At 46.4% G+C, this 24483-nt stretch overlaps 1 long non-coding RNA gene across 1 annotated transcript in view; it reads left to right on the top strand.

Moving 5' to 3' along the window:
• Positions 1-20475, top strand: part of LOC121284371 — a 57121-nt gene extending 36646 nt beyond the window's left edge. Inside the window, exons 3-5 of the long non-coding RNA XR_005944473.1 lie at positions 18943-19030; positions 19118-19247; positions 20329-20475. This is a non-coding gene — a long non-coding RNA (uncharacterized LOC121284371). The remainder of the gene's footprint in view (positions 1-18942; positions 19031-19117; positions 19248-20328) is intronic.
• Positions 20476-24483: the final 4008 nt, after the last annotated feature.

Here is a 24483-nt window from a genome sequence, read left to right as displayed (position 1 = left end):
ATCTTAAATAACATCGTAGTGATTCAAAACCTTCTAAACTACGCTGCACTTTACACCTCAAGCCTTGTCTCAACTTCAACTAACAGTGCTGTTGGGGTGCAGATTTCCTTTCCTATTCAATTAATCTCTTCAAAAGAAACCCCTTTTTATTCATTTGAACCACCTAGACCATGTGTTTATGCCTTTTGGTTTTCCTAGACTCCCTTGAATTTCAGGTAATTTTTCCCCTCAGAATTTTAGAATACTAACTCGTATGAGTTAATGCAACTTGTAAATATCAATCCAATCAGCTTGGAAGCTGGTGATACTAGCCTGCAAGGGGTGGTACAAAGATTGGTTCATCTAACCCTGTTTAGCTTCATGATACCTTCAAATTGCAATTATTTTTTGCCAGAAATCTCAACTCAAACCTTATACTCAAAACTTTGGAATGTTTTAGTATATGTTTCCTTTAATCTAACATGGGGCTTTCAACCCTAAAGTGCTGAACTACACACACAAATGACAATTTACAGAAGAAAACACATTAAAGCTCACATACAAATGCTTCCTTGCGCACAAACGAATATATATTTAGAGGTATATATTTATATTCCTTTAGCCTTAACTTAATGACTTAAAACTCTCATTCTAAATGAAACTTCAAATAGCAGTGGGGGAAATAAAGGGATCTTGAAGGCTCCACCTATAGGAGCCATCAAACTGACGAAAGCTCACATTGCCCCTGCTCCTGCCTGTCAGTGCTTATTAACTCGGTAGGGGTACCCCCCTTTTCTCTCTTTCTCTCTTCAGCACAAACAGCTCTTGTAACTTAAATCAATTCATTTTTTTAAGTTACAGAAAATTCAGTAGCGGATATTTTGGGTCCCAATCATCCTTCCACATTTTCAGGAAAATTTCATCATCCCGCACGGGATGCGGTTGTCCTGAAAACTGTACATACGCCTCCCAATCCCGCTCTGCATAGTCCATTACGGACTCACCCTTCTTCTGTACTACGGACTTTATACACCCCCAATCTGTCTCTCCCTTCCCCCAAGGCTTCCTTAACTGCCTCCTCAAAGTCTCTGTGCAGGGCTGTCACCTTCTCCCGATCTGGGACGCTCCCAGGTTTCGCCCAGTCACCAGTTCTAAACTGTAAGGGCAATCTTCCCCAAATATCCCCTGGGCATTTTGCCTTCACCAGTATGTGGGTATCAAGGGGGTGCATTGCTTGGAAATCTTGCATTTCCTGCAGTTTGGTCCAAAAATCTGGGTTGCTATGTCGAGTTTTAAGTCTCGGCAGTTCTTTAAGCAAAACCTGCTTCTCCCCCGGGCTGAATGGTACGTCCTTCTCTATAACCCTCTCAATCTCCTCATCCTCCCCCCATTCCTCAGCCCCCTTTCCCCCTTTGGTTTTTAATTCCCATTTCCCGACTTTACTTTTCCTATCAGTTACTGCCATAGGGGCCATGGGATTTAACACGCACAGTGGGACGGTTGGTTTGTATGAGGGAGGTTTTGTCCCAACTCCATCGTAGGCTTCTTCGGAGCTCTCTTCCTCTTGGTCAGTATCACTACAAGCTGTCGCCACTGTTCTGATCTGTCCTGGATCTGACTTTGTCTCTCTCTCTCTAATCGACTGGAACTTAGTATTAATCCATCCACACAACTGCAGGCACAAGATGATAATAACCATCACTCCTTTCTTTTCCTTATCTTTCTTCTGCTCTATCCACCACTGTTTTTGTTCTCCAGGGTTCCCTATGGATTCCGCCCCTTCTTCTGCACTTTTGTGATGAGTCTTGACTGTTGTTCCGCTAAGAACCTTGTAATGGAGTCCATGGTTCCCCAGTCGAGGTCCATAGCACTATTCTGTTTCCCTGGTGGCACTCTGTTCTTATTCCCATCTATCTTTGCACAGTACGTTCACGCGGCCCTAACAACCTAATTGCTTGTGGTATGTGTGGTTTCACTTATTTCACTGGGGTCTGGCATTCCTGCACAGCTTCGGTTATGGTTATATTTCAAACCGTAACCCACCAGCATGGCTCCGCCTCCTATTTCGGGTAGTGGTCTAGCCTCCCTGTGTGGCTTTGGCACCGCTAGCCTGCCTGCGTGGCTCCCCCTCCTACCCCAGTGCCTCCTACCCCAGCGCCTCCTATCTCTGTCCTGTCCTGAGTCCTCCTCCTGATTCTTTGATACTCGGCCGGACTACGCTTGGGTAGGCTTACTTCACTAACTATGGGTGGTAAATGAAATATACTCGCCCTCTTGGCAGAGCCGTCCCAAGGGCCCAATCCGAGTATCCTGCGGACTACGCCAAACCGTTGTGGTCACTTTGACAAACAGACCACAGGAGTCTCAGGTACAGGTCATGATCGTTTATTTGAGCAATTGCAAGGAAAAAACCATCCCAATGCAGCTTGAGATAGCATTCTGCTAAATTACAAGTATTCAACATATTTATCCATTATTGGTCATGTACAAGATCACTTTTCAGATTCTGATCTCGTCAACATATATGTTTACATTAAACAAACATCTCTGGTAACAGGTACATGCATCGTATGTCCCTATTTTTCACCCAGGCAGAGACCTTCCCTCCTACCTAAACTAGAACCATCTGTTCTTCCCCTATCTGTTGAAGAGCACACTTAATCTATGTTATGCCATCCTCTGACTCCAGTCTGGTTCGCAAAGCCTTTCTGTTGCTTACAGACCCTAAGACAATGCAAGGTTCATCTGGTAAATCGCATTTGCTTCTTTTGCAAATCACTTTAAATCTGTGCACTCTCATTCCCGATCCTTTTATGAGTGGGAACAGTTTCTCCCTAACTACTCTGTCCAGCCTGCTCATGAGTTTGAACATCTCTATCAAATTTCCTTTTAGCCTTCACCTCTCGAAGGAGAACAGTCCCAACCTCTCCAATCTAGCTTCATAACTGAAGTTTCTCATCCATGGAACCATTTTCGTAAACCTCTTCTGCACTCTCTCCAATGCATTCACTTGCTTCCTAAAGTGTGGCGCCCAGAACAATACACAATATTCCAGCGGAGGTTTAAAAATGTCCTATACAAGTTCAGCATAACATCCTTGCTCTTGTACTCTAGGTCCCTATATATAAAGCCTCGGATATTGTATGTTTTACTAACTGCTCTCTGCATCTGTCCTGCCATCTTTAATGACTTGTACATGTTAGGGGGAAGAAGGTAAATGAGAATTTATGGTAAGGGAGAATATATTGAAAAGCTTTTTCACACAGCGAGTGATTCGAGTCTGGAACACACTGCCTGGAAGTGTGGTGGAGGTAGGTTCAGTTGAAGCATTCAAGAGGGCAATAGATGGTTTTTTAATTAGAAACAAAGTGCAGGGTTATGGGGAAAATTCAAAAGAATGGCACTGAGTCATAATGTTCACTTAGAGAGCTGGTGCAGACATGATGGGCTGAATGGCCTCCTTCTGCACATAATTCTGTGATAACTGGAAGCTATTAACACAACCTGCTGAGTTGTCAGATGCATTAAAGCCCCAGTGTTAAAAAAATGATGACCAAGGTTTAAATCCTACGCATGTCAGGATACCCAAAGATGACGCCACTGATGATCTGATACAATAAATGGTGCATCGATAGGCTCACATCATACGAAGCTGATTGCAAAAGAAGTGCAATGCCCTTAAATGCACATAAACATTGCAGCGACAAGAAACATAATGAAAATACAACATACATGGATAAAGTGAAATTAAACATATATTGACAAGTGTGTTTCATATTCACAGTGATTAGACACCTTTGTGCTGTTATAATTTTTTAATCTTTCTGTTTCTATTACTTTGTCTTGGTGCAGCCCTGACATCCACAGCTGAGATGGAGGTATTCTGCTGACTGTTATGCTCTGTTAACTGTGATAACACTGACAACTGTCCTCCGGTGACCCAAAGCCAGGATGGCTATGGTCCGCTGAGGGTCTCCTGCTTAGATACAGGTTCACCTTCCTTGGCCTGACCTGTTGTTGGAAGGTGCAGCGGCTGGGCACCCTTGGAATGTCCAATGATGAAGCCCCTGAGGTTGCCCGACTGGCACTCCTCCTCAATGGCACCTCCCTGACTCCGTGAGGAGAAGGGGCACCTGGAAGGAAGGCGAGGTGCCCCATCCCCCTCTCACCTAGCTACTGCTGCACTGCACCCATGGTTGGAGCAATGGAGTGCAGATCCGAATGCATTTCCAGCAGCAACTGTGTGTTCTTTCCAGTTGATATTATAACAGCAGACTTAGCTGTGAGGCAAGAAATGTAATATTAAAACAATTCAAAAGGCTAGAATTTTGGGGGTCATGTGACATGGCCCATTCATGAGTTAACTGCAGCCTCGCAAGCAGTTTCTGTGCTTCAGGCCAAAATCCACTGTTTCCCTTAGGAGCAAAATGGCAGCTGCTAATACTTCTTCAGATATAACGAGTTTTGATGTCTCTGTCTTTGCTTTCACCCTGTTTAGAGGAAGTGAGTTTATCTATTAGTTGTGTGGTTGCATGATTATACTGTGGTCTTAAAATGGGGTGTGAGATTCCACAAGGAAAAGAGTGGAACTCTTTTGTTCTGGTAATCTCTGTTGGCAAATTTTAGGACAAATGGACAATCTTGTGAGTCATGTGACTTGTAGCAGCCATTTTGTTGTTCAGCAGAAATCCATTTTAAAATAGCAAAAAAGAATAAAGTTTTCATACAGAGTTTTGATTTTTTTCATGAATTATTGACATAATACTGTTCAAGGCCTTTGGCATCTCTGACTGATGGCCCCCTGCCTGACTGTGGCTGAATCCAGAGGTTCGTCATTTAATTGCATGGGTCTCAACATGGGCCTGGTCTCCAGCCATCCTCCAAGTGTCAAACATGGGCTGTCACCTCTTTCATCAGTCGCAGTGTCAATGATGTGCTCACCTGATTTCAACTCTAAGCCTATTTAGTACCCACCAAGGTGAATGTCTCTATGCTGGTGGAAGGTGCAAGGGAATGCTGTGATGGTGTTTCCTCTGAGCATTCAGAGACCTCATCCTCAGAGGTGGTGCACAAGATGGAGCTGGAGCTGGAGGTGGAGGTGGAGGCAGGTTTGAGGGAAAGCCATCTCCTCTTTTTTGCCTTTTACTTGCTGCAAGAACCTGCAGTGGAAAATAAAAAGAATTACCTAATGGTTATGCACAATCCCTTTTCTCAGCAATGTTTCAGGCATTACTCCTTTATGTCCATTTTGTCAACACCAGGCTGGAAGCATTCGTACTGGTTGGCTGCAAAACTCCGGTCTCTCCATTAATGCATGCTCGGTGCTGGTATTCCAAGGCAAGTTCTGTGGTCTCCTCCTCAGCTGGGGCCAGGATTCTTATATCTGAGGAACGTCTGATTGTGCTCTCTCCTATTATGAGTGGTTTTCTCCTGAAGACAGACAGAATGATTGAGTGTCACCCCAATGGGTGCATAACCACTGTATAAGCATGCGTGCCCATGACATCTCCTGAGCCCTCCCCAGTAAGTATTTAACACTCACAGTGACCTGCAGCTGCCACACATTCAATGTACATGTTCCATCTGACAGTGAGGCCTTCAATACAAACTTCTGTCTGACATGCCTCTGCATTCACATACTTACTTTACTTCATGCTCCTATGAGTGACACTTTGTAGTGACTACATGGTACCACTTACCCTGGCGGAGTGTAGCAGATCGTTCATCTTCTTCCTGCACTGCCCAGCTTCTTAGAGTGGGCTCCACAGGCAATAGCCCATACTATAACCTCCATCCAGGCTGCCTTAGTCAGACAGGGTAGCCTCCTGCTGCAACCCCTGGGAAACAGGACCTCCCCACCTTTCCCGGTTGACCTGGAAGTGAACCTGCAGTGAGGCAATGCCGAACTGCCACTCATCTTCTCTGTGACATCACTCCTGAATAGCGAGTTAGTAGTTAAGGTTATCGGAGGGGAGAGGGAATCAGAATGATTTGCTGCATGTGTCCCCACAGACAGTGGGACTGATGCTCCTGGCTTGCAGGGAATGAATGCCTTTCTGGGTGCCCTTTAAATATGGTGCCTGGATGATTGACCCTGTGAGGGCGGGGTGGGGGAGGACATCGACTTACTACCCACTCTGCTGGATGGCTCACTGCACTCCCCACCAATGCACAGTCAATTGGCTGGTTGCTGTGTGGCCAGCCATCTCACCCCAGAGCAGAAATATTGCACTTTTCTTGTCCTGTTGCCAACAGCCTCACCTCATTCTGCCTATGATAGCAGCAGCCTTCCAGTGCCACATTTTGATTTTTATTGGAAGTTCTTTGTGCTACAAAGAAGCTGCGACACCACCCATCAAGTGCAACATTATGGTTAGTTGCACGTGTCTGCTGATGAAGGTGACTATTTGTTTCATGATGCAAGAGGCTGCGTGCCACCAATTTATGTGGGCGGGCCAATTAAGGCCCGCCCAGCATGACATGCATCCAGAAGCACTGAGCGCTCCCTGTGTGGGTGGGGGGAGTAGGCTGAGTTGGGACCTGCGCTCTTCCGTGCATGCGTGCAAAAATCTTCCTGAGGCACAGAGCAGCCTCAGGCAGATCAGTTTGAGTTTCAAAAATTTTAATAAAGAAAAAATTTAGGGCATGTGCCCTCATGTGAAAGTGTCACATGAGCTGGGACATGTCTATGAATTTTAATGAAAATCTTTATTTCGCTTATAAATCATTCATGAAACCTCACCCCGCCCATGGATGAGATTTCATGAACAATGCGAAGGCCGCCAGGGCTCTTCGCCTGCCTGTCAACCTTAAGGTTGGACGGGCAGCTATATTAAGTGGTTTAATTAGTTTTTAAATGGCCTTAATAGATTTTTGATTGTTCAGCGGGCACGCAGCCAACTCTGTTGGGCGCCCGCTGAACTGAAAATTGGAATGATGTGCGCTAATGTCGGGACGCATGCCTGACGTCACTGTGCGTCATTTTACACATCTGCAAGCGGGCCCTGCCCCCGCTTGCCGAACCGAAGATTCTGGCCATTATCTGCTCTTGCCACCTCAGGTTCCTTTTGCTAATTCCCTTCAATCTATGCCCTTTGATTACTGGTCTTTCTCTCACTGGGAACAGTTTCGCCTTATTTACTCTGTCAAAACTTTTTATGATGTGGAACACCTCTATCAAATATCTTGTTTATTTTATGTGCTCTAAGGAACACAGCACTACATTTTCGAGTTCCTCCATCTAACTGCAGTCTTTTAACCCTGGAACCATTTTCTTCTACAGTTTCTCTAAGGCCTTGACATCCTTTCTGAACACGATGCCCAGAACTGGCCACAAATCCAGGATCTAACTAGTGTTTTATAAAGGCTTAGCCCACCGGTGAGACCATCTGTACGCTAGTAGCCCTTTCAATTTCCATACCTCTCTCCATTCACAAAGGGGGTTCCTCAGAACTACATACATGCTGTCGATGGTTCCCTGCACCATCATGAATTCTGCTATCCTGGCAAAATCACATGCCCATGGTCCCACTGCTTTTCCCTTCTTAGAGAGAACAGAATGTCATTGTCTCTCTTTGCATACGTGGCCTTCATCACCTACCAGATGCATTGATGGATGATGCACTGGGAGATGGGGGATATGTTGCATGGTCTTGCCTGGAAAATGTTGGTCATGTTGAAGTTTAATATTATTGTGATCTTGGTAAGAACTGGCAGTGCTGCTCTCATCTTGGAGAGAGGCTGCAGTTTGTGTTGAAGGAGGCACAGTTCTATGACCACCTACTTTTGAATCTAAGTCCCCTCAGGCAATGTTTTTCATTGAGGTGGAAGTCAGAGAATGCTCGTGAAAAATCCATGGTTGGTGGTGCCTTCTATGGAGAGCTCACCTCACTTGCTTTCTCTTTACAAAGCTTCTTCTCTCTGCAATCTCTGCTCCATTTTTCTGATAATGAGGTAGACCCAGAGGAACTCACCAAGCCTCCTTAAACAGCACCTTCCAAACCCATGACCACTACCATCTAGAAGGACAAGGGCAACAGGCACATGGGAACATCACCATCTGGAAGTTCCCCTCCAAGCTACTTGCCATTCTGATTTGGAAATATATCACCATTCCTTCACTGTTGCTGGGTCAAAATCCTGGAACTCCCTTCTTAACAGCAATGTGGGTGTATCTATAGCGTACGGACTGCAGCGGTTCAAGAAGGCAGCTCACCACCACCATCTCAAGGTCAATTAGGGATGGGCAATAAATGCTGGCTAAGCCAGTGATGCCCATATCCCATGATTGAAAAAAAGCTTCAACTACTGATCTTATACCTCATCCAAACTTTGGTGACCAAATCATCTGCTCTCCCTGAATGAATGCACCAGATCACCATCGCACCTTCAAAACCAAGCCAGACCACTTCCACAAACTTTATAATATCAGAATTAAAAAGCACCTCACCTGCAAGTTGAATGCCTCCCTTGAAATAATGCTCATGGAGTTCCCCAATGCAGCTTGAACACATGTTCAGCTATGAGTGATTAGCAATAGCATTCACTGGATCTTTATGTTCTTTAGAGTGATTGACCTAAATGGGGTTGATGTATTTGGCGACCGCTTTGGTGCCTCCAGAGATGGTGTGTTTGGCCAGTTCTCCTAGCAGCATGAGGCAGACAGCGCTCTAGATCTCCTTGGCCGAATGTGGCACTTGTTGTAGCGAATGAGGTGTGAAGCCTCAGAGGCGATGCGCTCAAAAATGTCGACGACGAAGGAATTCATAACACTCATGGTCTTGGACGAGATCCTGGTGGAAGGGTGGACCTGAGTCAGCGCGCTATACACGTAAGTGGAATAGCTCTGCTTGCGAGATTTTCTCCGCATCTTAGGCGGCTTCTTGGTGACTTTAGTCAGCGACTGTTTCGATGCCTTGCAGGATGCACCACCCTTTGCTGCAGCCACCACCTCGGGCATTCCACTTGACTTAGACTGACTCAAATCAGTTACAGTTGAAGTTCTCTCAGCGTGGGTCAAATCAACCGTAATGGCTGTTTGATATCATAATCTCACCACTCCTGATGGCTCTGGTGCACAAATGGGACAGCTTCACACAAATGCCCTTCCCAGCATGGGGTGCCACATGGGGCACACCAGAAGTGGCCAGAAGCTCAGCCCATATCATTTTATGCCTTTTGAGTTGCTATGGTATCAGCACCTGTGGCGCAACTAGAACCCAATTTCATGGTCCAGAAGCTAAAATTGTCTGCTTTGATTTAATATCCTGTTTCTGTGTTGTAAATTCTACATATTTCCATGTATTTATTAACCCATCTCTCCCTCTGGAGAAGTGTGTATAGATTTGTGAGCAGAGCCTACTGTGCTTGATATTTCCAAATTCTAGGTGGAAGCAATAAATCACATACCCAGGTATGTGTCTTGCAGATGCCTTATCCACATGTGTGCTTAGAGAAGTAATGTTCCATCATAGCTGTGTGGTATGGCATCTTGCCACTGGTACTTAGAGCTGCAATAATCTGTACATGTCAGGCAGACCCTCCACCTCAAGGACAGGCCTGATGGAGAGGGCAGTGTATTTGAGGGTACATCAATGCTGCTGATGGCCTTTCTGGCACCCTAACTGGAGGCCAGGAAGTCATATCTTTCAACATGTGATGAGGTGTTACTCGATTAAGATAGGTAGTGTTTGGCTGTGGCTGCACCACAATTTTTTCCTAGCACTCTGCAACAGATCTACTTCACCTTCAGAAATTTAAGAGACATCTTAGGCACTCCCAGGCAGAGCTTTATTGCTTTTAATGGGAAAGTGTTGATGAAAGACAATAGCCCTTATCTTACTTCTCTTCATCAGCCTTATTCTTTCCACTCCTCCTTCCTTATAATTGCAAATATTCATAATAATCTTAGCGTGGATTGCAATGTCTCTTATTCCTTAGGGCAGTAATCATCAATGATGCGAGGGATATTATTTGGAGGAAGCAGGCAACATCTGTGTCTGTGTGATGGCACCAGCAGAATGATATTATCTTTGGTTAGCATTCAGGAGATTGCCCATTATTTATGTCCTCTGTCAGTCAGGCTAGCCTGCCTTGTCATTGGGAACAAGAGTTTGGCACTACATGGACAGTTCAGACAGGCCAATATTGTAAAAATGGCAGACTACATTATCTTGTATGTAACACTTCTATCGCAGAGGGAAAATTCAACTTCATCAGAGGTCATGTGTTTTCTTAGCAGTGCAGATAATAGTCTACAAATACAATTATGCAATTCTCCTGAGAAACTTCTGTTGTCTCTTAACTGTGAATCTGTCCTTTGTATGAAACTGGGGATTCAGGTTTGAAGGCCCATTGAAGCCAGATTGGTGTCAGGAGCCCCTCAGTATCCAGACCTAACAAACACCCAAGAGCGTTTTGGATGAATGGATTGATCTAACCTTTTAAGACCTTTGAGAATTCTGATGATAGAGATGTTATTGCTCTGCCTCCTGTAGTAAAGATTGCTTAATTTAGTAATCATTTTTTGATTCCATTCACATTTCAAGTTTTTCTGAGTGATCAGGTTTGGACTATTTCACTTGTGGACACAAGTCTCAAACTTAATTTATACAACATTTTACTTGGGTGCTTGCACTGCAGAGTTCATGGGTTTCATGTTTCTGTCAATGATAATGGTAGTTCTCAAACCTTCTGGAATTTTGTGAGTAGGGTTTCACAGTCAGCTGGGGCTGTTACTAATTAACATTTGGTTCTGCCTTTGCCGTCTTGCCTTTGCTAATGCAGCATATTTATGGATTGGGTGGAGCCTGGTAACTGGGAATGTGTGTATACAACAGAGCCCTTTGGAATGTTTCTATATATGGAGATTGGAAACTGTTCCCTGATTCTTTAGGGCAAAGCCTCATGGGGAGAATGTTCAGAGGGCCCAAGCCAGTGACAGGCATACAGTCAGAAGTACTTGAAATTTGAAAAGCTGATCTTGCGAGGATATGTTGGTGCTGAGACTGGGTTCTGAAGCTTCTTTTAATTCCTCCACCGAATTACAACTTGGAAGAAATTTGGCAGCTACAGGCTTCAGGCCAGCTATTTATTATCTTCTGTAGTCACTGAGCCTTTCCATGTGCCCTCTAAGCTTTCCCTGACTATCAAATGCTGAGTCTATGGCTGGAACTTTCCATTTCCATTGGCGGCAGGTGTCATGGCAGGTGCAGGGGGTACAATATGGTAGGAAAGCCAAAAATCTGATTTACGTCGTCGTGAAACCAGTTTGCAATCAACCGCCCCGCCCATCAATGGTGGGCCGACTTTTCCACGGCTGCACATCGGGAACTAATTCCAATACATTAGCATCTCATTATTAACTCTGCTTGCCAGAATCATTCCCCCACTCTGGATCATCCAAGCACATCGGCGTGATTGCATGCCGGCATGTTTCACAACAGCATTTAAAAGGTGTGCACCTGCTGAGCTGAACTTCAAGCAGAACTCAGAGGTGAGTGCACACCAACATTGTGCAGCACTTGCGAGGGTCACGTGTTCAACTTGAAGGAAGAAGTGCCATGCATTCAGGCAAAGACACGGTCAAGCTACTTGCTCTGGGTAGGCTAAAGTACGGTGCTGGGGCAAGGGCTGCACTCCAGTTGTGGCAAATTGTGGGGCAAGGCAGCATAGTCTGATGCACAAGCACATGTGAGGTGGGCAGAGGTAAGTGGCCACGCATTAGGGAAACCTTGTGTAAAGTGAGCATTCTTCTGAGACAGTTCAGACGCAGCTACATTGACATGCTAGGAGTTGGGCCTTTAGCTTATCTATCCACTCAAGCAACACAGGCATCAAGGTGCCACCAAATGCTCCTTAACTTTGCACCCCTTGGGCACAGACTGCAAATTAATGAACATTTTAGTGGACTGCAGAACAATTGGACAACTGGGCAAGTTGTTCAATATCCTTGAGAAAGCTGGATATGGAGCAGTCACTGGTGGAGGCACTCACAGCCCCTTGCAATGTCCTCATTAAGTTTTGGACCAGTCTCCCCCATGGTTCAAGCTAATAGTGCAGCCTTGCAGCGCAGGTTAGGAGAATGCCTGCGTCTGAGCTGAGAGCACAGCATGCAGTCCAATGGGCAAAGCTGCTGCCAGTCGGTCAGGTGGAATGGGGTAGAGGTGGGTGGGGCATCTGGCAGCCATACAGCGCACTAAGCTCTGGCCATCCAAGTGGTGTACAACGCTCTCCAGCATGCATTAAGGAGCCTTGAGACGGAGCTGAAGGCACACACATGACCATGAGAGGTCCCAAGGAGGCTGATGCAAAACCAGGCATCTCCCTCTATCATCCTGCAGGAGAAGTATATCAGGAGCATGAAGCCTGGTGACCTAGCTGTATGCCTCATGGCTTACAGGGAGCAGAAATGAAAGGGAAGAGACCGACAGAGGCTCCCAGGCTGAGCAGAGGGAGGAGAAGCATCCTCAGGAGTAAGGGACAGATGAAGCTCCTGTGCAGGCCGCTGAAGAACCACAGCAAGCCGTCATGGTTTGGTGCCTAGCTAGGCCTAGGGTCTATAGATGGCACTTGACATTCCTGCAGATGACCAAGAACCAGTGTCTCTGAAGACTGCACATGTCCAGGGAATTGGCTGGTCACATATGCCACTTGCTGCAGGATTTGGCAACACGCGTACATGGAGGGCATTTACTGCCAGTGGCCATGAAAGTTACCAGGGCACTTAATTTTTACACCAGTGGCTCCTTGCAGGGCTCCATAGGTGACCTGTGTGGCGTCCCTCAAGCATCCATGCACAAATGCATCCAGGAAGTCAGGGATGCCATATTTGTGAAGGCACACAACTTTGCGCGTTTTGCCTGGGATCAGGAAAGCTAGGAAGCAAGAGCACTGGGATTTGCCCAGATCTCTCCACAGGTGCAGGGTGCCATCGGCTGCATTCACGTGGTGCTCAGAAATCCATGGCAACAAGCAGTCAACTATGTCAACCACAAAGACTTCCACTCGCTGAATGTTCAGCTGGTGTGCGACTACCACAAACACATCCTGCAGGTCTGCGCATGGTTCCCATGACTCCTTCATTCTCAGTAGACCTCAGATCCCTGACATCATCCAGGATACACAGAGGCTGTAGGGTTGGCACTTCAGGGATAAGGGCTATCCGCAGAGGCCGTGGCTGATGACACCCGTGCAGCGGCCTCAGGCTGCAGCAGAGCGACACTATAATGAGGCTCATGCAGCAACTCGTACCTTGGTGGAGCAGACCATCAGGATGCTGAAAATGAGGTTCCGGTGCCTGGACCGGTCTGGTGATGCCCTGCAATATAGTCCACAGAGGGTGTCACACATTGTCATCGCCTTTTGTGCCCTTTACAACCTGGCGCTACAATGGGGGGAGGAGCTGCTTGAGGAGGAGATGGAGGAGCTGGAGGTCTCCTATGATTAGGAGGACCTCAACGGGGATGACAGTGATGAGGTCTTCAAAGGCAAGGGTTACGACATTGAGACCATTGCTTTTTTCAGATGAGGCAGGTGCACTCGGGAGTCCCTCATAGCTGCTAGATTGGTGGAAGATGAGGATGACTTGCATTGAGGAGACACCATAGATCCTCACATTGCATCTGTTGATGTTTGACTCCAGTCTGGTTGATGGCAGGGCACATACCCTCTGTGATAAGGCTCCTGTCAAGGAGATGCAGTGGATGCCCATAGTCCCTACATTCCAGGAGGATGATGATGACATGCAGTGGGGACACTCCATAGATCCTCACATACCCTATGTGAATGTTTGACTCCTGTCTGGCTGATGGTACTTTGCTTGCGGTCTGTGAGATGCTGCAAGGAAACTTCAACTTCGTGAGTTGTACCCTTCAGGAGCACACTGTCACAGAGCTCAGATGCTGATGAGATAGTAGATGCTGGGAGCACACAGTGAATGACAGAACTCTGTGCCACCGGCCCAGGACATTCTGGCAGCAATGACAAGAACCATCAAGGTGCAGGCATGACTGATGTGTCCAATGAAAGTGAAGGCCCACCATAAGTGTGCTGGGAAGGTTGCACAAAGCACGGGGAAGAGGCCTGGACTGAGACACCTGCCTTTATGTTGTGCAGGAACCAAGGTTTCACACCTGAGTGACATGAACACTGCTCATCAGAACAAGGAGCCAAAGACAAGGTGACATTGTTGGGAATTTGTTGACAATTGCCAATATTATGTACAAGCGATTAATGACCAGGCCCATGCAGTGAAATTACATCTTCTTAACCTTTCTAACCCTGCCTCTATGTCTTGGTGCACCCCCGACATCCACAGCGGAGGTGGAGGCAGCCTGCTGACTGCTACACCCTGTCTGTGATTACCTTGGTGGGTGTCCTGTGGAGGGCCGAGACTTGGAGGGTCCTGGCCTGCTTTCAGGATCTTGCTGTGTGGCAGTGGCCCTCTTCTTGGCCTGTGGAGCTGGAGCTGCTGGGGTCACAGGGAGAGAGGATTTGGATGGGCCGGACACTCCTGGAGTCACCTGGGTGGATGGCCCCAGGGTGTGCACCTGCTAGTCCTCCTACCTATGGGTATCTAAGGGCACCTGGCTGATGCCTTGAGGAGAAGGGGAAGCTGGAGTGAGATCAAGCTGCCCCACACCCCTCTTGCATTGACATTGCTGGAGGCCAACTATGGCGTCAGCGATTGAGTTCGGCCCACACAGCAGTGCAGGATCGATGTCCTGGATCAAGGTCTTCATGGCGGCTGCCATCCTACGAGCGTTGACTTCGGCAGGTTGGCATGTCGGCTCTATCGCCTTAGACTGAAGATGGATGGACTTCTCCATTGTGCCTTGCAATCTGAGGAGTGCAGCGGTCATTCCTTTTTGATGTTTCCAAGCTTGCCTATGCAGCTCCAGCAACTGAGGTATGACTGAGTCTAGAGGCTCATCATCTAACTCAGACTCAGCAGATTTCTGGCTTCCAGCAGTTCTCCGAGTGCCAGAAACCTGGCAAGTCCCTGCCACCACCTGCTGTGGGTCAGACAGTGCAATGTGCTCACCAGATTGTGATCCCAAGGCTACTCTAGAGCTGGGTCCCATAAAGGTGTGTGTCTCTGCTCTGGTGGAGGATGTGGGTGAGCGCTGTGATGAGTCTCCAATGAGGACATTATCAGATTCTTTTTCCAAGGTGTCTTCGGGGCTTGAGTCCAGGACCTGGGTCATGGACCCACTTGGTTGCTTCCCAGACGTGCCTGCAAAAGCAAGGAGGGATAATTAGGACAGAAAAGGGAACTGACTCATGGCATGGTTGTCTGATGGATGTTACACTGCTGGATCTTCACTTGGCTGAGCACTGCCAACCTCACCGTCAGCATAGGAACAGTCCAGATCATCTCTGAGCAGCTGGATGACTCTATTTTCAAAGCCTGTTAGTACCTTGATATCAGGCATTCCTCCACCAGTCTGTGACCTCTCCCTTTTGTTGTGTTCCAGCTTGTCCTGCATGAATGGAGATGGAGAAACCACAAGCAGGATGCCTGCCAGGCCAGATGATAAGGGTGCCTTCTAAATGTGGGCGATGAGTGGTCCATGGGCGGGATGAGGACACGATCTGCCGGGAAGATGATGCTGTGTGTGTGTGTGTGTGTGTGTGTGTGTCTGTGAGAGAATGAATGGTGATGTCCCTTTAGCTAGCAGTGAGTGAGATCCCTGTAGATGTGTGATGGGCCTGTTTGTGTGTGTGAGCTGAGAGTGATGAGAAAAATGACTTACCTTGGCAGGACGGAGGAGATCATTCATCATCTTTTGGCACTGGGTGCATGCCCCTTTTGCAGGACATTGGCACTGACCACTGCTGCCACTGCCTCCCATGCAGGATTTGTCACTTTGTTTGCTTGTCTTCATCCAGACTAAGGGTAGAGGATTTTGCGTCGGGCCTCCACTGCATCCAGTAGGCTTTTGAGGGAGGTGTCGCTAAATTTGGGGCAGCACGTTTCCTTCTTTTGGCATGGAGCTGCCGCAGGGAGATTGAAGCGCTTTTGAAATAAATAAATAAATGGAATAAATATTTAATGAAACATGTCCCATCTCATGTGACTGTGTCAAATGCGATGGGTCATATTTTTATATTTCAGAAATTTTTTAAATTCAATTTGTCAAAGCTTTAGGAAACCTCATCCCACTCATGGATGAGGTTTCCTAAAAAACGTAAAGGCCGTTTGGCCTTTTTGCCTGCCCACTAACCGTTAGGTTGGAAGGGCAGTGGAAATTTGAAATTAATTAGTTCCTAAATGGCTTTAATAGGCTTTTTAATTATCAGCAGGTGTGCAGCTGACTCTGGTGCACACCCGCCGAATGAAATATCGTGAGACAGCGCAAAGACGTCAGGACGCACACCTGACGCCATCATGCGTCATTTTACACGCCAGCAGATTGGGCCCACCCCCGCACGCCGACAGAACATTTCTGGCCTTATAATGTTTAAAATACTGCACCAAGAATGGAATATAATGTTCCTGTCAAGTTTTTATATGTGTGTCAGTAGGGAGGGACTTAGTGATTCTGAGGCAGAGAAGCATGGAGGTGCTTGGAGTTTTGCAGTTTAGCAAGAACAGGGGGTGATACAGCTATTTCATGAAATTCTGAGTTATGGCCAAAAGATCAGTCCAATTTGTAATGATCTATAGTTCTCAGTGTTATGTTTCTTTAGGAGGAAGGGAGGAAACTTCAATGGACACTTGGTAATTTAATTTTCATTGCCTAATTTAGGAAGAAATGTATGGTGTGTCTTACCACAAAGAAGTACTCACTAGTATAACATGAATGAAACCATTATGGTTACGACATTAGATGCATGCAGTCAACTAATTATTTTTATCTATAAGCAATGTTATGAATTTGATTGCATAGTTTTGCGATGATGAAACCAATTTATAATCCTTGGATTTAATCTTTGGATTAGTAACAGGGCTGCCTACAGGAGAAAATTAAGGAGAGGGACAATATCCCATGTTAACAGCCCCGAAGGAACAATTCAGCCTATTGTGTCCATGCCAGCACTCTGCAAGAGCAAATCAGCTAATCTCACTCCCCTGCCTTTTCCCTAAAGCTCTGCAAATCTTTCCTGATGGCACAGAATCCTCAGAGTCCCCCTTCTCCCATCTCTTTAAAGGATCTGATGGGCTCTGGCAACACTGAAACAGCAGTGCATTCCACAATCCATTGCACTTCCTGCCTTCAGTTATCTGTCCTTTCCAAATGTATAACACACAGTAACACAGTCTCTGCTCTATTTTCAGAAATCCACTTCAACAATGGGATCTGTTCAAAGACTGCCAATCAGAAAACTGTTCCATTTGGAAAAACTTTGCTTGTTTCGTCTTTACATAAATTCTCAGTATGTTCTGAACTGTCAAAAAAATGCAGGATGTTCCTACCCCACTAAAATTAGTCTTTTATTTACCCTTTGCTTCTGATCTGTTTACCTCATAGCAATGTCAGGTCATATGGGCATTTTTCGGAACCTAATAATGTCATGATTAGGGGCAGAATTTTGCCCTAGGAGGGCGGGCTCGGCTGGGGGTGGTCGGGAAGCCAACCGCTACCTGTGATTGGCATTAGACCGCGATTTCATGCTGGTGGGTCAATTAAGGCCCGTCCAGCATGAAGTGTGAGCAGCAGCGCTCAGTACTGCCTGTGCCGGTGGTGGTGGTAGTGGGGATGGAGTCGGGGGGAAGGAGAGCAAGCAGGTCGAGCATGAACTTCGCACATGCATGCGAGTGAGTGCTTCATAATCTCCCTGAGGCACGGAGCTGCCTCAGGGAGTTGAAGTGTTGTTAACAAAAGTAAATAAAGAAAATAAAAATGTAATAAAACATGTCCCCTCATGTGACCCTGTCACATGAACAGGGACATGTTATTAATTCAGTTGTAAAACTTTTATTTTTATTTGTTTTTGAAGACCTCACCTCCCTCTCCACCACCACCCCCCCAACCCACCCCCCCCCCTCCCCACCATGGATGAGATTTCCAAAAAAGTGCAAAGACCACTTGGCCAACCATTCGGTTTGACGGGCAGCAAAAAATTTAGGTTAATTGATTATTTAATGGCCTTAACAGGCCTTTTAATTGTCGGCGGGTGCACTGCCAATTCTGGCACGCGCCCGCTGACCGAACTATCGTGCGACTGCGTGTTGATGTTGGCATGCCTGGCCGGCGTCAACATTCGTCATTTCATCCTTGAGCGGGTCAGGCGCGCACCTGCCGAGCGAAAATTTCTGCCCCAGGAAACCAATTAATCCTCTTTCAGAATTCTCCCTAGCCTACTTTGGTCTTAAAGGGACATCGCACCTGGCTTTTCCCACACACGGGTCATCACACTGTGACCATCTGCTCAGCTTCCGCTGATGCTTCCTCTTCTTCCCTTTTCCACAAAGCCAAAAATTCCTCCATGGTTTTCATGTTCTAACCCTGAACTCGCACCTTTCTCAAGTTTTTCTCTTATCTTTCCCATGTCCTCTCTGAGCACACCTAGTACTGCTCTCTTGAGCATATTTGCACTATACTGCTGACCAACTTTCCTTCCTAACTCCCATGCTATCTGATATTGTAACAGGCTCCCATGCCTCAAGCACTGTCCCTCTTGTTTAAACTCCATCAGAAAACCCACTGTGGACTTCTCTGTTCATGCAAAATCTTGCAGCCTATCAGCAACCTCCCTTTCCTCTCCAAACTCCTTGAGCATATAGCTGCCTCCCAAATCCATGCATTTCTTTTTGCAAATCCATGTTTGAAAATCTCTAATCATGTTTCTGCTCCTGCACCAAAAAGGCCTGAACCAAAACCCTCCTGCAGTTATTCTTCTTCATTTTCCTTGATCTTTGCAGCATTTAGAACAGTTGATCCCACCATCCGCCTGTAACACATTTCCTCCATTCATCTTAGTGGACTGCCTTCATTTTGTTTCATGTTTACTCCTCAGATCATAACACAAGCAGCTTCAGTAAGAGTTTTCCATCTCACCCCAGTGCCATTACCTCTGGAGCCCACCACAAAGTTCTCACCTGATGGTATTTGTTGACTTTATTGATGCATTTTCTGTAGAAATATCATAATTAAAACAATGTTTTCTGCAGTAAAACAACATTTTCCTTCAGGTAAAGACAAAAAAACTGCGGACGCTGGAAATCCAAAACAAAAACAGAATTACCTGGAAAAACTCAGCAGGTCTGGCAGCATCGGCGGAGAAGAAAAGAGATGACGTTTCGACTCCTCATTTTCCTTCAGGTAACTGGCACATAAGAGCTGGTTAGCTCAAACAGAATGAGTGTGGTGCTACACTGACAGTGCCGTTCAGTCCCCTTACTAGCTGAGGTGGTTCTTGGGGCCTCTTCCACATGCCTCCACATGGAAAAAAGCTACTAGAAATGGAGATGTGTGATGAACCATGATAGGCAGCCTTCAGATAACCGAGGACGCTATATGACGAGAGAGAGAACTGACGCTGACATATCCAAGGCCAACAGGAGACTGAGTCAATTTTGAAGGTGAACCTTGTTACCATGGTGATGAGAGGTACATGTGGGCCTTGTTACCATGGGGATGAGGGGTGCATGTGGGCCTTGTTACCATGGGGATGAGGGATGCATGTGGGAAAACAGCATCCAGAGGCTACCTCCTGGCTTTGGACTGTTGCAGTTTCCAATTGTCCAGTCAGATTCCTGACAATGAAAGGTAGATCCACAGGATGAAGTCTTATTCAGGAAGATGAGGAACCTGGTGTGTAATAGCAACTGGTGTTATTTTTGTGAAATCCATAGAAAAGCAGATTCCCCCCCAACCCAACAAAATTAAGATGAAATTTACCTTCTGACTCCTCCTTGACTAGGCCATAATTTGAACCTGTGAAGTGAGAGCAACGCAGGCTTCCATCTAGCAATTTCCTAAATTTACAACATGCATCTTATGTACACTATAGCTTATGGTGATTTGAACCACAAGAATAAATAAATTGAGATGATGGAATAAAGTGGGCATCTTAAGAGCTTAGTCAAATCTTAAATACTGTGAAAGATTTGATGCAACATGACATCCAAGTGTCCTAATTCTATTTCTACATTACACCATGCCTCAGTTGTTGCTAAGCCACCTAGCAACCACAGCTAGATTCCACAGCTCTTAAGCAACTTTCACAAGGATTTAGAGATGTTGGGTAACCATCTGTTTTGAAAAATATTGGTATGTTGCTTTACTCTTATTATTGGAGGTTTAATGTTTTATAAATTGAACAGAAGTGCCATAGTGCACGAATGTAAACAGATGAACAATTTGAAAATACCAATTGCAGTTTGTTTCTTGTCATCATTAGGTTTCATTTGCAATAAACCTACACCTGTGGAACTGGATGAGTGTGTGTAGCCTCTCATCACTTTCAGCAGTTTCACCTTTACCTATCTGAGGTCCTGCAATCTGGCTTCTATGTCTTCCAGAATTATTCTTTTGGTTAAAGTGTTAACTTATAAAGATAAATGTATAAACCTAATTTATATTCCTTTGAGTTTTTAAGATGTTTTTGAGATATTTAAAATGGTGAAAGGATTCGATTATGTTGATTCAGAGAAAGTATTTTTCCAGTGGAGAACCCAAAATAATCATCTCTAATACACCTTAAACTCTACCCTTGATTCCTGCTTTTTCATCAAATATGTTACAATTCAAGAATATTATCTGTCAGCATGGGGTCAGCATTCTAATGTAAGTGCTGAAGGGACTGAACTTCATATCACTTGGAACACATTCATTTCAAAGACTGTGACAATAAAAACTTCTAGAGTCATAATTTCATAGGCATAAAAATGGGTTAAATCGAAGCTATCCTCACTGGTTCATATCAGCACCTCAACTCCTTCAACCTGTCCAGTGACACCTCAGACTAAATCCAAGCTAATCTTGATAACCTACCCGACCACACACAGAATCTCCTTTCTCTCATCCAATCTTCAACATAGAGCACCATGTTTCATCTCCAAAACACTGGCTACTTTTACTCGATCTTTCCCTTACCACTGCAGAAAATACCTCAATTTTTGACTTTCATTTTTTCCTTTGATTTCTGCTGCATGTTTAAATTTAGCCTTAGATATTCCCTCAAGTTAGGGTTGCTGACTCTGGCTGGAGTTCCCAAAATTTTCATCACGTGAATTCCCATCTCCAAATGTTCCATCCAGTCGAACAAGCTTTCTCACATCTCCGATATTTTTACGCCAGACTGGATTTGCAATGGGCAGCAGAAACAGTGCAGAGCATAGAGGCAGGTCCTTCCCATCTCAGGGCCCATGAAAGGCCCACCTCTGCTGCCATCTTGGTGCTGTCAGAATTGGAGGAAATTTTTTTGAAGAACTCATCAATAGCACTGGAGCTGTTGGCTCCACTTTGACCTGTGACCACTTACTGTCATTGTTGGTGTCATTGCTGACTAATAGCCTGTTGCCCCTATGGAAGTTGACCGAGTATTAAGAAACTCTCAGTAAATTCCTAACCATTGCATGGTCTATTGATGTCCTGCTACTCCCTGTGAAGACCCAGCTCTGAGGAGCCTGCTAGCCCAGTCTTTGGCTACACTCCCCTGCAAATGAACATGCAGCAGCTCACAGCACAGCTGGGCAAGTGGGCATAGCAACCCAGCTCAGGGGCCACACTCCACACTCGGGCCTCAATGACACGGATCCCTCTCCCTACAACCTCAAAAGAGGAAGGCAACTACTGAGCACTCCCAAGGCTTGTCTGCCCCTCCAAGAGATCTGGCCCCTTAGAACATTGCCACACAGTGTCAACACATGCCATGCTGGCACCCGCACAGCAAAAGTGAGGCCAGCAAGCTTATACATGGAGAATACATCACCGGTATCCAGACCGCAAAACACTAACACCTCGCTATCATAGCATTGTGATGTACTCAACACACTTACTGACCAATGTCCTTCATACGTTCTGATACCAGGATGGCTGAACCAAGAAGCAGACAGAAGAGCTGAGACATGCCAGCTCCACACTTCAACAACCATGGCCAATACATGATGGTGCAGACGGTCAGTGACAGGAGAGACATCCTATACCCAGCAGACTGTAAGATGTCCCCAATCATGACCAAGAGGGCATAGATTCAGATTGCAAAGGTGGTAAGTGCCTCGAGGAAGCACCGATGAATCTGGGTGCAGTGCAGCAAGAGGTCCAATGACTTGTTGCACTCAGGCGGGGTGAAAGAAAGGTCCAGCTACTCGGTGACCCCTTGGATTGCAGCAGGCAGAGCATCTGGGGTACACAAGGCACATGCTGCTCTGCAACTTCGGAGGTGTTTGTGCCAAGGTCACTGGCATAGTGCCAGTGCTAATGGGTAAAGCTGCCAAAGAGGGGATGCTGTTTCAAAGCAGGTGGAGGAGTTTCCTTTCTCTGTGCGGCAGTGCACTGCCTCATCTCCCTCTATCCTCGCAGGAGAAATGGGCAAACAAAGGGCCACATAAAAGGCATTTGCAGCAATAATCCAGTGGTGATTGTCATGGTGATAGATCTTGTGAATTGGTCATGTTGGTGGGAATGGGGTGGGGGCATGTTTTGGACTGTGAAAGGGTGGCACTGAACCTGCTAGGAAAGTCTAGTCTGACAGCATGCCAAGCACTGGGTGTAGCGGACATACTTGTCAATGAGAAATGTTGACACGTCCAGACCTTCTTCTCATTAGCTTCTATTGTGCCTCACAAAGGTACCAGGGTTCTGACTCCACCCTCAGGAGAAAGCAAGAGGAGGGAAACTTGTCCGTGGAAGCATCACACCACACTAACTCCTCAGGTCCCAGCACAGATCTGTATGGCTCGGAGAGTCCATGCCCAGTTTCAGAGTCAGGGGTACTGGGTGAGGAGCACCACATGAGTGTGCAGGAGAAGGTGTCTGAGGCAGAGGCATTTGTGGGCAGTCCCCCTTGGAGATGGGTGGACAGTCACAGTGATCTCTGCGGGGCAGTGAGGTAGGGCCTCAGGAGTCATAGTTTAGGGCACAGCAGCAGCAGATATCTGGCCATCTGTCATAGTTCCCTGAGGCACTGAGAGCTCATGAGCTGCGAATGGAGGAGTTATGGAGCAGATGAGTTTGATCATGTTGCAGAGATTCCAAAGCGTGAGCTTCAACAATGAGAAGGTGGCCAACCTCATGGAGAGCCACATGCAGCAGCACATGGACTGTGTGTAGAAGCAGCACGATGTCCTGTACAGGTACATTACAGCTCTCTATGTAACCTCTAACCAGTCAAGTTAGACCTGAGTGCTGAGGATTATGTGCAATATGTGAGGAGCTGCAAAACCAGAGCAGGACACTCTCACGGCGGCCCAGTAATGGCTGGAGGGGATGCCTGCTGCGGCCCAGCAGCAAATCCCTTTAAGCCAGTGGGACAGCACACCAAAAGCTGAGGATGTTCCAGGAGAAGATGAGGGTTTTATGCAGAATAAGGGAGGATGTTCCAGGAGAAGATGAGGGTTTTATGCAGAATAAGGGAGGATGTTCCAGGAGAAGATGAGGGTTTTATGCAGAATAAGGGAGGATGTTCCAGGAGAAGATGAGGGTTTTATGCAGAATAAGGGAGGATGTTCCAGGAGAAGATGAGTGTTTTATGCAGAATAAGGGAGGATGTTCCAGGAGAAGATGAGGGTTTTATGCAGAATAAGGGAATCTCACCACCCTCAGTTTCCTCAGGCTATCTGACAGGGGCAGCATCAGTGATCCAGGACCTATTGATTACAGCTGCTTCTGCGGAGATGCAAGCAGCACAGTCACAGGAAGGGCTCCAACATGTCCCTGTACAACAATGCTGACCGCCATGGTCCGCACAGCCTCATATCTGAAGACACAAACAGGCTTCCTCCACTCCCTCTGAGGCAAAAAGAAAAGCTCTGCATACGAGTGTGCAAGTTCATAGGACACTGTGTCACCTTGAACACAGAGTGGATCACTGTAGTATGTTATAGCATGGATTCCTCTCCACATCTCCGGGCCCAATCTGCACCATGTCTCTGTGGTTCAACTTCCTCTGCCTCTGAGTCTCCTGTCTCTTTTCTTCATGTCCCTCCTCCTCTGATGACAATGATGATGATATGAGGCCTTCCTCATGTTCTGCCTTTTCAAGTGCCATGTTGTGCAGCATGCAGCACATGCTGACCATTCAAGAGACCCTGGCAGGCAAGTATTGTCGGGCTCCACCAGAGTGATCAAAGCATCAAAACCTCATAAGTGTTCTGGTGTGCAGGTGGCTCTTGTTGGATCCGTGCTGGACCTTGAGAATCTTTCTGTAGAGTTAGAAGTTAGAGGGTAATCCTTATCACCCAGAATCCATCCATGTACCTGTCAGGTGAGGCAGAAGAACAGAGGCAGCCTTGACTCGTGGACTATCAAGAAATCATGGCAGCTTCCTGGAAAGCATTCATAGTATGCAGGAAATTCTTCCAATGGTCAAAGGCCAGCTGGAAATTGGCAGAAT

The sequence above is a fragment of the Carcharodon carcharias genome, chromosome 11 (genome assembly GCF_017639515.1).
Source record: "Carcharodon carcharias isolate sCarCar2 chromosome 11, sCarCar2.pri, whole genome shotgun sequence".
Lineage (NCBI taxonomy): Eukaryota > Metazoa > Chordata > Chondrichthyes > Lamniformes > Lamnidae > Carcharodon > Carcharodon carcharias.
The sequence above is the reverse complement of the archived record's forward strand: the minus strand, read 5'-3'. Positions and strand labels throughout refer to the sequence as shown.